The 12,334-nt window shown below is 44.4% G+C and overlaps 1 protein-coding gene across 5 annotated transcripts in view; it reads right to left on the reverse strand.

The window, feature by feature from the left end:
* The window catches only part of LOC124613920 (neurexin-1), a 2,081,056-nt gene that overhangs the window by 1,717,088 nt on the left and 351,634 nt on the right, over nt 1-12,334 (reverse strand). The gene's annotated exons all lie outside the window — the stretch shown is intronic.

Genomic DNA, 12,334 nt, shown 5'->3' on the forward strand with positions numbered 1-12,334 from the left:
GGGAGACCAAGAGATGAATACACTAAGCAGATTCAGAAGGATGTAGGCTGCAGTAGGTACTGGGAGATGAAAAAGCTTGCACAGGATAGAGTAGCATGGAGAGATGCATCAAACCAGTCTCGGGACTGAAGACCACAACAACAACAACAACAACAAGTTCTAGGGGACTTATGACCTAAGATGTTGAGACCCATAGTACTCAGAGCCATTTGAACCATTTTTTGATTAGCATCGGGGATAGGCTACAACCATGTCTCACAGTCTTCCCAACCACTGCTTCCCTTTCATGTCCCTCGACTCTTATAACTGCCATATGCTTTCTGTACAAATTGCAAATAGCCTTCCGCGCCCAGTATTTTACCCCTGCCACCTTCAGAATTTGAAAGAGAGTATTCCAGTCAACATTGTCAAAAGATTTCTCTAAGTCTACAAATGCTAGAAACGTAAGTTTGCCTTTCCTTAGTCTTTCTTCTAAGATGAGTCGTAGGGTCAGTATTGCCTCACGTGTTCCAACATTTCTACGGAATCCAAACTGATCTTCCCCGAAGCTGGCTTCTACCAGTTTTTCCATTCGTCTGTGAAGAATTCGCGTTAATATTTTGCAACTGTGACTTATTAAACTGTTAGTTAGGTAATTTTCACATCTGTCAACACCTTCTTTCTTTGGGATTGAAATTATTATATTCTTCTTGAAGTCTGAGGGTATTTCGCCTGTCTCATACATCTTTCTCACCAGATGGCATAGTTTTGTCAGGACTGGCTCTCCCAAGGCAGTCAGTGGTTCTAATGGAATGTTGTCTACTCCCGGTGCCTTATTTCGTCTTAGGTCTTTCAGTGCTCTGTCAAACTCTTCACTCAGTATCATATCTCCCATTTCACCTTCGTCTACCTCCTCTTCCATTTCCACAATATTGTCCTCTAGAACATCGCCCCTGTATAGACCCTCTATATACTCCTTCCACCTTTCTGCTTTCCCTTCTTTGCTTAGAACTGGGTTTCCATCTGAGCTCTTGATATTCATGCAAGTGGTTCTCTTATCTTCAAAGGTCTCTTTAATTTTCCTGTAGGCAGCATCTGTCTTACCCCTCGTAAGATAAGCCTCTATATCATCCATTTGTCGTCTAGCCATCCCTGCTTAGCCAATTTGCACTTCCTGTCTATCTCACTTTTGAGACGTTTGTATTCCTTTTTGCCTGCTTCACTTACTGCATTTTTGTATTTTCTCCTTTCATCAATTAAATTCAGTATCTCTTCTGTTACCCAAGGATTTCTACTAGCCCTCGTCTTTTTACCTACTTGATCCTCTGCTGCATTCACTATTTCATTTCGCAAAGCTACCCATTCTTCTTTTACTGTATACATTTCCGCCATCTCTGTCAATTGTTCCTTTATGCTCTCCCTAAAACTCTGTACAACCTCTGGTTCTTTCAGTTTATCCAGGTCCCATCTCCTTAAATTCCCACCTTTTTGCAGTTTCTTCAGTTTTAATCTACATTTCATAGCCAGTAGATTGTGGTCAGAGTCCACATCTGCCCCTGGAAATGTCTTACAATTTAAAACCTGGTTCCTAAAGCTCTGTCTTACCATTATATAAGCTATCTGAAACCTTCTAGTATCTCCATGGTTCTTCCATGTACACAACCTTGTTTCATGATTCTTGAACCAAGTGTTAGAGTTATGTTTAAGTAATGCTCTGTGCAAAATTCCACCAGGCGGCTTCCTCTTTCATTTCTTAGCCCCAATCCACATTCACCTACTACGTTTCCTTCTCTTCCTTTTCCTACACTCGAATTCCAGTCACCCATGACTATTAAATTTTCGTCTCCCTTCACTACCTGAATAATTTGTTTGATCTCATCATACATTTCATCAATCTCTTCATCTGCAGAGCTAGTTGGCATAAACAATTGTACTACTGTAGTAGGCGTGGGCTTCGTGTCTATCTTGGCCACAATAATGCGTTCACTATGCTGTTTGTAGTAGCTTACCCGCACTCCTATTTTTTTATTCATTATTAAACCTACTCCTGCGTTACATCACTTTGATTTTGTATTTATAACCGTGTATTCACCTGACCAAAAGTCTCATTCCTCCTGCCACCGAACTTCACTAATTCCCACTATATCTAACTTTAACCTATCCATTTCCTTTTTTAAATTTTCTAACCTACCTGGCCGATTAAGGGATCTGACATTCCACGCTCCGATCCGCAGAACGCCAGTTTTCTTTCTCCTGATAACGACGTCCTCTTGAGTAGTCCCCGCCCGGAGATCCGAATGGGGGACTAGTTTACCTCCGGAATATTTTACCCAAGAGGACGCCATCATCATTTAATCATACAGTAAAGCTGCATGCCCTCGTGAAAAATTACGGCTGTAGTTTTCACTTGCCTTCATCCGTTCGCAGCACCAACACAACAAGGCATGATGTTACAAGACCAGATCAGTCTATCATCCACACTGTTGCCTGTGCAACTACTGAAAAGGCTGCTGCCACTCTTCAGGAACCACACGTCTGTCTGGCCTCTCCACAGATACCCCTCTGCTGCAGTTGCACCTACGGTACGGCTATCTGTATCGCTGAGGCACGCAAGCCTCTCCACCAAAGGCAAGATCCACGATGGCTCATTGGGGAGGTTGTTGGGGTTATTCTCTATATACATAAATGATCTGGTGGACAGGGTGGGCAGCAATCTCAAGTGGTTTGCTAATGATGCTGCGATGTACGGGAAAATAGCGAAGTTGAGTACCTGCAGGAGGATACAAGATGACAAACAAAATTTCTAGTTGGTGTGATCAATGGCTGCTAGCTCTAAATGTAGGAAAAATGTGTGTTAATGCGGATGAGTAATGTTCTGATACAGCATTAGTAGTCTTGCGCTTGACATAGTTACGTCATTTAAATATCTGGGCGTAAGCGATATGAAATGAAACGAGCATGTGAAAGTTGTGGTAGCGATGGGGAATGGTCGATTCGGTGTGTTGGGAGAATTTTGGGAAAGTGTGGTTCATCTGTAGAGGAGATCGCATATAGGACGCTAGCGCGACCTACTCTTGAGTACTGCCCGAGTGTTTTGGATGCGTATCAGGTCGGATTTAAGGCAGACATAGAAGCAGTTTAGAGGCGGGCTGCTACATTTGTTACTGGTCGGTTCGAACAACACGCAGCATTACGAGATGCGTCGGGAACTCAAATGGGAATCTGTGAAGGAAGGAACGTTGTTTTCGAGGTGCGGTATTGACAAAATTTAGCGAACCGACATTTGAGACTGACTGGTGAACAATTCTGCTGCCACCAACGTACATCTCGCAGGGACCATGAAGATGAGATGCATGGTGCCATGCAGATAGTAGATTTGCCTCGCTCCATGTGCGAGTGGAACGGGAAAGGAGGTGACCAGCAGTTGTGCAGAGCACCTTCCTCCACGTTCCGTATGGTGGCTTTTTGAGTACGTATGTGGATGTAGAGGCAGATATTTTGGGACATGCTACAGCCGATTAGTTATTTCGTATTATCTATTTCCTTCCTTCACGTAATATACGTAGTACAGGTTGAGATGTTAATAATTTTAGAAGTCTGAGAGTATGCGCGTTTCTGTGTTTGTAAGAAATTTGGAGATTTTGCTGAAGCTTTTTAGTTATATTTTTTGTTTCGTTGATTTTACTCGCTTTTGTCTCTGGTAATAGTACTGGGGGCTCTAAAGACCCAACTTTGTTGGCCTGATACAATGATTTGATCATCATTCTCGTTACTTTCCATATTTAGAAATGGATATCCCACGACTGTTTTAAATGATCAAGACGGAATATCTTTGTCAAGCTTCTGATGAACAATTTGACCAACGCACCTTGCATTATATTACGATGATGCTCAGGAGGTGAAAGAATGAACACCAGGCGTAAGGAGATACGGTGAGTCCCTAAACACTGTGAGTGAGCGCTCACTGACAGCTGGCACGTTTCCGAAATAGAAGAAGAAGAAGAAACAAAGCGGTTTTCTGGTGAGACTTACTTTCTCGGGTTACTGTGACAGTGGGTTCATTCCAGATTCTTATAGTATAACATTAATACTGAATTACTCGTCTCTCTGTAACATTCCGACAAAGTATATTGAAGCTGCTTGTATAAAATGCAACCAGTAGCAATGTTTAAATATTACTGATTTTTTAACATTAATACATTGGAGACGGGTTTCAAACCACGAAATGCTCAGTGTGAGGCATCTCGACATACCTATCACTTACATATTATTTATATTAATAAAATTACTACTTATCTACTTTTCGCTAGTTTGTACATGCTTCCTAAAGTCCATAAACCCAACCATAGAGGCCCTTTACTGTGCCCCCACTGAGAGAATCTCTGCTCTCATAGACCAACACCTTCAGCCTCTTACCCAGAACCTACCCTCCTATATAAAAGATACCAACCACTTTCACCACTGACTTTCCACAGTTCCTATCCCCTTACAACACAGTTCCCTGCTCGTCACTGTTAATGCCACCTCCCCTTGCACCAACATCTCTAAAGCCCGTGCCCTTACTGATACTGAACACTACCTTTGCTAATATCTGACGGACTGCAAACCAACAACTTCTTTCATAGTCGCCACACCCACAATTACTTCTCCTTTGAAGGTGTTACCTACAGACAAATCCAGGGTATGGCTAATGGCACCCACATGGTACCATCCTATGCCAACCTATTCATGGGACACCTGGAGAAATCCTTCCTAAACAACCAGAATCCTATCCCCTCACCATGTTGAGATTCACTGATGATGTCTTTAAGATCTGGATCGAGGGTGAGGACACCCTATCCACACTCCTCCAGAACCTTGAAGCTTCTCCCCCATTTGCTTCACCTCGTCCTACTCAACCCAACAAGCGACCTTCCTAGATATTGACCTCAAAGATGGCTACATAAGCGCCTCTGTCCATATCAAACCTACTAACCACCAGCAATACCTCAACTTTGACAGAAGACACCCACTAAATACCAAGAAGTACCTTACATACAGCCTAGACACCCATGGTCGTCGCATCTGCAGTGACGAGTGGTCCCTCTTGAAACATAACAAGTGTCTCACTGAGGCCTTCTTAGACCATAAATAACCTCCCATCCTTCTACAAAAACAAATTTCCTGTGCCTTACCTTTCCAGTCTCCCAACACTTCCCAAAGTCTCACTGTCTGGCCACAGAGGAGCATTCCTCTCATAACCCAGTACCATTCAGGACTGGAGCAACATTCTCTGCCAAGGTTTCAACTGCCTCTCATCTTGCCCTGAAATGAGAAATGTCCTGCCGACTATCCTTCCCACCCCTCCCACAGTGGTATTCTGCCGTCGACCGAACCTACACAGCCCTGCTCCCAACCACTTACCTCATGGCTCATATCCCTGTAATAGATCTAGATGCAAGATCTGTGCCGGCCAGTGTGGCCACGCGGTTAAAGGCGCTTCAGTCTGGAACTGCGCGACCGCTACGGTCGCAGGTTCGAATCCTGCCTCGGGCATGGATGTGTGTGATGTCCTTAGGTTAGTTAGGTTTAAGTAGTTCTAAGTTCTAGGGGACTGATGACCTCAGATGTTAAGTCCCATAGTGCTCAGAGCCATTTGAACCATTTTTTTTTTTTTTTCAAGGTCTATCCCATATATCCTCCCACCACCATTTACTGCTGCCCATCACAAACATCACCTATCCCATCAATGGCAGGGGTACCTGTGAAACCGATCATGTGATCTACAAGCTAAGCTGGAACCACTGTGCTGCATTCTATGTGGGCATGACAACCAACAAGCCATCTGCATGAATAAAAAACGACAAGCAGTAGCCAAGAAACAACTGGACCACCCTGCTGCTGAGCACGCCATCCGACACAACATTCTTCATTTCAATGACTATTTCACAGCCTGTGCCATATGGATCCTTTGCACAAACACCAGCTTTTCTGAACTTCGCAAGTGGGAAATCTCCCTGCAATATATCCTACTTTCCCATAACCCTCCTGGCCTCAACCTTCGTTAGTCATTGACCTCGCCAATCCTCTTGCAGCACAATACAGCTCTCTTTACCACCAACACGCCCAGACTTGTTATTTGTCTCCTTTTTTGTTATCCTCCCCCCCCCCTCCACCACCACCCTTGCCCTCTGTCTAACCTCCCGACTGCACGTAGCTGCTCTGCCCTCTCTCCACCTCTCTCCACCAGCTCCCCAGCAGCACTTCACCATTCCCCACCCCTATCCTGCTACCCTGCTACCTTTACCCCTCCCCGCCCCAGCCTCCTCCTTACCCCACCCAACTGCCTCTCTCATCATGCACTGCTGCTGCTGCTCGCAGTGTGGATTCAGCTGCAGTCATGTGTGTGTGAGTTGCGTTTGCGGAGTTTGTGTGTGTGTGTGTGTGTGTGTGTGTGTGTGTGTGTGTCTGTGGTGTATTTTTCACAAAGGTCTTGATGGCAGAAAGCTTATATTGTAACTGTCTTTTTGTTGTGCCTATCTGCGACTCATCATCTCTCCTATATGGCGAGTAGCAACTACCATTTACCTAATATTGTTAGCGCTATTTTACGAGTCACCACAGTGTTCATTAGGTCCTGACTACAAGCGTACGCGGCAGTACAAAAGAAAAAGCACGGTGTATTTCTCTCCAGACAGGAATGAAGTATACTTGTCTCTCGGTGGCGCTGTACTGCTGACTCATCGCACTCACGCCCACTGGCCGATCTCCTTCCTTGTATTTGTAGGACAGCTCTATTACGTGCGACATGTTCCTGGTGTTAGGTTTTGTACAACTCTAACGTATTAATCTACTGTGAGGAGTCCACGTTCATCGAGATATCGACGGAATCTAAACAGCAAATGGTTTTGCTTATTGAAACGTGACTTAAAACCGTGCCGAACAGTGGTAGAGGAACGAAGTCTGATGCCTGACCACCGGAAACGCAGTAAGTCATCAACATAGAACCACCAGAATATGTTTACTCCCCTGCGTGTACTTTTGGCGTGGAATACAGTATAGATTTCTTTGTAAAGATACATACGTTTTGTTTCCAACTAAAAGCACGGTAATTCAATAAACGAGCGATAATCTGGTTAACTGTATAAGTGATTTATATGTCTCAAAATGTAACAACCAGCGGTAGTCGCTCGAAGCGCACTGCCAGTATAGTAATGTTATAAGGTTAAAACACTGCGAGTGGCTGCTGTACGTGCATACAACTATTATTATTACACAGCCAAGAGAATCAAACCTGTCAATACTGCTAATGATTACTGCATATGTAAATGACGAACTGAAATGCACTTTGTCCAAAGTGATACACGCTGCTTTACCATAAAATGTCCAGCTGCATTCGCTGAATGTGTTTTCCGAGGCGGTCTCTTTGGAGAAAGCGGTCAGCGGCCTCTGCCAGGGCTGCTGGCATCAGATGCAGCGGTGACCTTCAGTGTTCTGCAAACGGCTGGTAGGTGTCGGTGCCGAGGTGTGACTCCGGCACTGCTTCCGGTATCTGTCTCTTTTCCGTGTTAAAACAGTGGCAGCTCAGAAACTGGTCGAGTAGTTTGTTTACAACGAGCGTTTACAGAGAAACTCATGTGATAAAATGGAAAGTCGACCTGAAGGTTTTGTAAAATCCTATCTCAGAAGCAATGCCCCCAGTACCCTCATCCAACTTCTGGTTATCAGTCACCTTCAGAGTAGCACGTCTTCGGCAGAATTCCGCCACGGCCGTGCCTCTGTCAGCGCCGCCGGGCCTCGAGCACAGCCGAGAGACTGCTCTGAGTTCGCTCCGGTCTGGCCTCGCCGCTTCACGCCCTCACCCAGACACAGGAGCAACACGTGAAGGTAACGAGTAATGAAATAGCATTGCACTAATTTATCACTGGTACATGCTACACACTTTGATTCTTGAGTGCCGACACTTTCTGAACAATATCCGACTGCGGATTTTCAGATCAGATCCAAAGAATGGAAAAACCCGGAGTACGTGTTGAGGACCGCTATTACTACACGTATAGGCTCTTTTCCTATTTAAAAAATATGGTTCAGATTGTCGTTATCCTCAGGGATTATAGATTCAAATAGCATTTTCCGTCAATATTCTCAGAAAATATATGCTGTTTTTATGTAATTACAGTTTAAAAATCATTAAATTTCAAGAAACAGTCACGCGATCGAAATCACTGTATTACTGGCTGAAACTCTTGTGACATCACAGACTAGGAGTAAAACGAAGCTGTGCGTGTGTTATAGGAGTGTTAACCTAAGATTTTACGGTTTTACGTAATTTTCCTGCATACATTTAAGCTCTTTAGTGATCGAAAACGCATTTATAGTTTTTAAGTAACAATGGAAAGTAATGTTACAAACGCTGAAAGTGAAAACCTTCCGAAAGTTGATGCGCTTATGCGCCACCCATTTAGAGCGGCGATATGTGCAACGACGGACATTATTCTCCTTGCTCCCTGCATCACCAAACTTGCTCAAAACTTAGAAATTGTAGGACGTTTTGCGAGTGGGTCCCTATCTTATGTCTAGATTGTGGTCATTAACTACGACCCAAAGCACAGAATATTCCTGGCAATTCTGAAGACACTCAGCAGAGATGTCACAGCGTGCACGCTCTTTGTGGCGCAACGGGTAAAGTGTGTGACTATGAAACACGAGGTTTCAAGTTTGAATCCGGGCAGAGCCGTAAATTTCTTAAAGTTCGACACGAAATACGAAAATGCCATTAGTAAGATCTCATTCTGACAGTTGTTTCGATAGTGGGATGTACTATATACAGCTCCGCATTACTTTTAGTCTGACAAATGGACAGTTGAAGATGAATGCATTTAATTTGAGTATGAACAATTCACTTTTCTGGAAGGCACTGCTAATGGTGAAGGTATCACCATACGCCCGCAGTACAACGAAGTGCAGGACGATGAGGTTTTGCATAAAAAGAGATACGAAGCTCGTACAGATTGTAGATAACGTAAACGTAGGGGCTGCGATGTTTGTGAGTGGAAACTAACGTCACAGTCTGAAGCACACTTACTTCGTCTTTATATAAGATGATGAAACTTTCAACAATAAGGATTCTAGCTTGACAGTACGAAGATAAAAAATAGCAGTGTTTCCACATCAACTAGAAATCATCTTGAAAGTGAAGTGTGTGAACAGCGATTGTAAATGCAAGAGTATGTAAATGGCAAGGAAAACACATCACTCCTCTGTTTCTGATCGGTGTGATCAAGTTTTGTAATTGTCATTTGGTTTTCATATGAGAGGACTGTTGAGTCGTTTGCAAATAAGTTCACGCTGGATTTAAACCAGCGACCTACAGCTTTCTGCTTATACACCTCTACATGCTACCGCTCTACCAACGGAGCTACCGAGGGAGGTGTGCAACATTGGATATCGACAGTCCTTCCTTACTGCATATCTCGGACTTAGAGTGATGTTAACTTCGGAGTGCGAGATATTTTTAATTAAGTTAGGGAGCTGGTGCATTTCCGTGGTGGCATTTTGCCGGTACAGTACATCCATACTTTATGCTTCTTCTCATTCTTTGGAAAACTCAAAATTAATTTTTCAGCAGTATTGAAAGATGTGTTTGTACAATCCGGTGCGACACACAATTTTAATCAATTTTCTGAAACGTAAATTCCAAAACAAAACATCGCCGTAAATGAAGCAGCGAGCTAGCCAGTGAGGTAGCAGTTATTACATGACTCAAGTGGAGCCTTTTAGCGGGTTTTAAAATTACCTGAATTTCATTTCCTTTTTTTAAATACTGAAATTCAAGAGGAAAGAAAGCATGTTATAAGCATAAAATGACATAATGTGAATGTATAGTTAATGCGCTAATCATAATATTGGCGCTAATTAATACTTCAGTGTGCTTGCACTCATCAAACTGCAGTTCCTTTATAATACTCCACGAACAACGGCAAAATACCAGAATTTGTGAATGTTTCAGTAGCTCTAATTACTAAAAATGGAGCTACTTCCTTAAGAGTAAACAATGAGTGTCCTTTCATTCTCAGGTAATTATCTTAGAAATAAAATTTATGCTTTTTTTAAAAAAAAAAAAAAAAGAAACAGTGTCAGTCATACGACAAAACTTGACGTCAGTTCGTACAGTAAAGAAAAGCTTTCAAAAAGTCCAGTGGATAAGTTCTCATGAGACAAAAAAGTATAATGTATTACAAATGCGACTGTTGTCAGCAATACTCACAAGATTCAGCGATTCACCCAGCAACTAAAGACCTGCTTTCAGTCGCTGGACAGATTGAATTTCAGCCCACTTACCTGTAACAGAAAAAAGTTATCGTTGGACACAAAGTGGAATAGGAAATAACTGAGAGACGAAAAGAGTAAACAATTAAAATTTAATACTATGTAGCACAGAAACATAAACCACGTTTGTCAACATTCTCTGTTTTTTTTTTTTTTTCTAGACTGGGCATACGCATGATTCTAATTCGGCCTGTTTTGGTATAAGAGTATTGCCGCGAACTGACGAGATGAACGAAACAAGAGAGCAAAAGTAGGCCTAACCAGAGGAATCACAGCGTTTAATTTCGTGTTGATGCCACAGGCAAACCTAAAAAAATTTGTCCCTGTATTGTCTTCCAGCTGCGTCTAATCTTCGTACCGTTACAATATTCTCCTGACAATATTTTCAAGTAAGGGGAATGGCACGCTACAAGAAACCGGATAATACAGTGACCATCCAGAACTTTATGACTACGTACCTAATAGCCGGTATGTGCACTTTGGCACGGATAACAGCGGCAGCGCAGCGTGGCATGGAGCGAATGAGGCCTCGGTAGGCCGCTGGTCGGAGTTGACACTACATCTGCGGCTACAAGTCACTACATTCCCGTAAATTCCGGAGAATGGAAGGTGAGCTCTGACGCCACCTTCAGTCACATACCAGATGTGTTCGACTGAGTTCAGATCTGACGCGTTGAGGGGAAACCACATAAAGTGGAGCGCGCCGCTAGGTTCCTTGAACAACTCCATCGCGCTCCTGGCCTTGTGACATGGTACATTATAGTGTTGAAACCGTCGGAAAACACGATCGTCATGAGGGGGTATACGTGGTCTGCACCCAGTGTACGACATCGTGGTGCTCCACTGCAGCCACGCATGCCCACGTGAGTGTTCTCCAGAGCATAACGGACCCGCCGCCAGCTTGGATGCGTCTTGCGGTACACGTGTCAAGGAGCTGTCCCTCTGGAAGCTATCATCATGATGAAGAAGGCATCGAGATTCGTCAGACCATGCAACGTTCTACCACTGTGCCAACGTCCGTTTCAGGTGGTCACGTGCCCATTTCAGTCGTAGTTGCCGATGTCGTGGTGGTAACATTGGCACATGCGTGGGTAGTCACTTGTGGACCCCATCGTTGGGAGTGTACGGTGCTCTCTGCGTTGAGACACACTTGCTCTCGGCCCTGCGTAAAAGTCTGGTGTTAATTCCGCCAAAGCTCGCCACCTGTCCTGTTTTACCAGTCTGCCCGGCCTATCACGTCCGACATCTGTAATGAGGGTTGGTCCACAACCTCACGACGTCTGGAGGCGGGTTTACCTTGGCGTCGCCACGTGTTGAAGACACTCACCACAGCATTCCTCGAACACCCGACAAGCCGTCCAGTTTCCGAAATACTCGTGCCGAGCCTCCGGGCCATCACAGCCTGCCCTCGGTCAAACTCCGATAGGTCGCACACCTTCCCCATTGTACACGCGAGCAGCACGCTCACTGATACTACACGGGCCGTGCGCGTGTCTGGCTGGGAGTCATTCCTCGCCAGATTACGCTGCTACAGCCTGGAGCGGTTTATATGTGTAGCAGATTTCTGGCCATAATGTTCTGCCTGATCGATGTATGTTCCTCGTAGACGCAGATGCAGTAGCAGGTGTTTCCACACAAATATTGTTCTCCGTAAATCAATGAAAAGTTGTACAAACAAAATCGGTTATGTAAAAATGACACGTCAGAGAAAGTAAGGTCTGTGATAAGAGTCTGAAATCACTGCCCACTGTCTGCTGCGGCGGCAGAAAAACGTTGGTAAGCCTCTGTCACACCTCCAGCGCCAAGTAAACTCAGGTCCCCGTGAAGAGGTCTTTGCAGTTTTCTGCGTAAACAGTTCCACAGTCATCCACTCACTCGCTCATGCACTTAAGCATTTGGAAGCGTCCCTTCCACGGCTATTTGGTGAGCCCACTCGATACCAAATCAAAACGCGTCTGCCGCTGCTGCGTTGTCAAAGAATGGCTCCTCCACTGCTCTGACAGTCAGCGTGCCGTACGTTTTGGCGATCGCTCCTGAACGACGTCTG

The sequence above is a fragment of the Schistocerca americana genome, chromosome 4 (genome assembly GCF_021461395.2).
Source record: "Schistocerca americana isolate TAMUIC-IGC-003095 chromosome 4, iqSchAmer2.1, whole genome shotgun sequence".
NCBI lineage: Eukaryota > Metazoa > Arthropoda > Insecta > Orthoptera > Acrididae > Schistocerca > Schistocerca americana.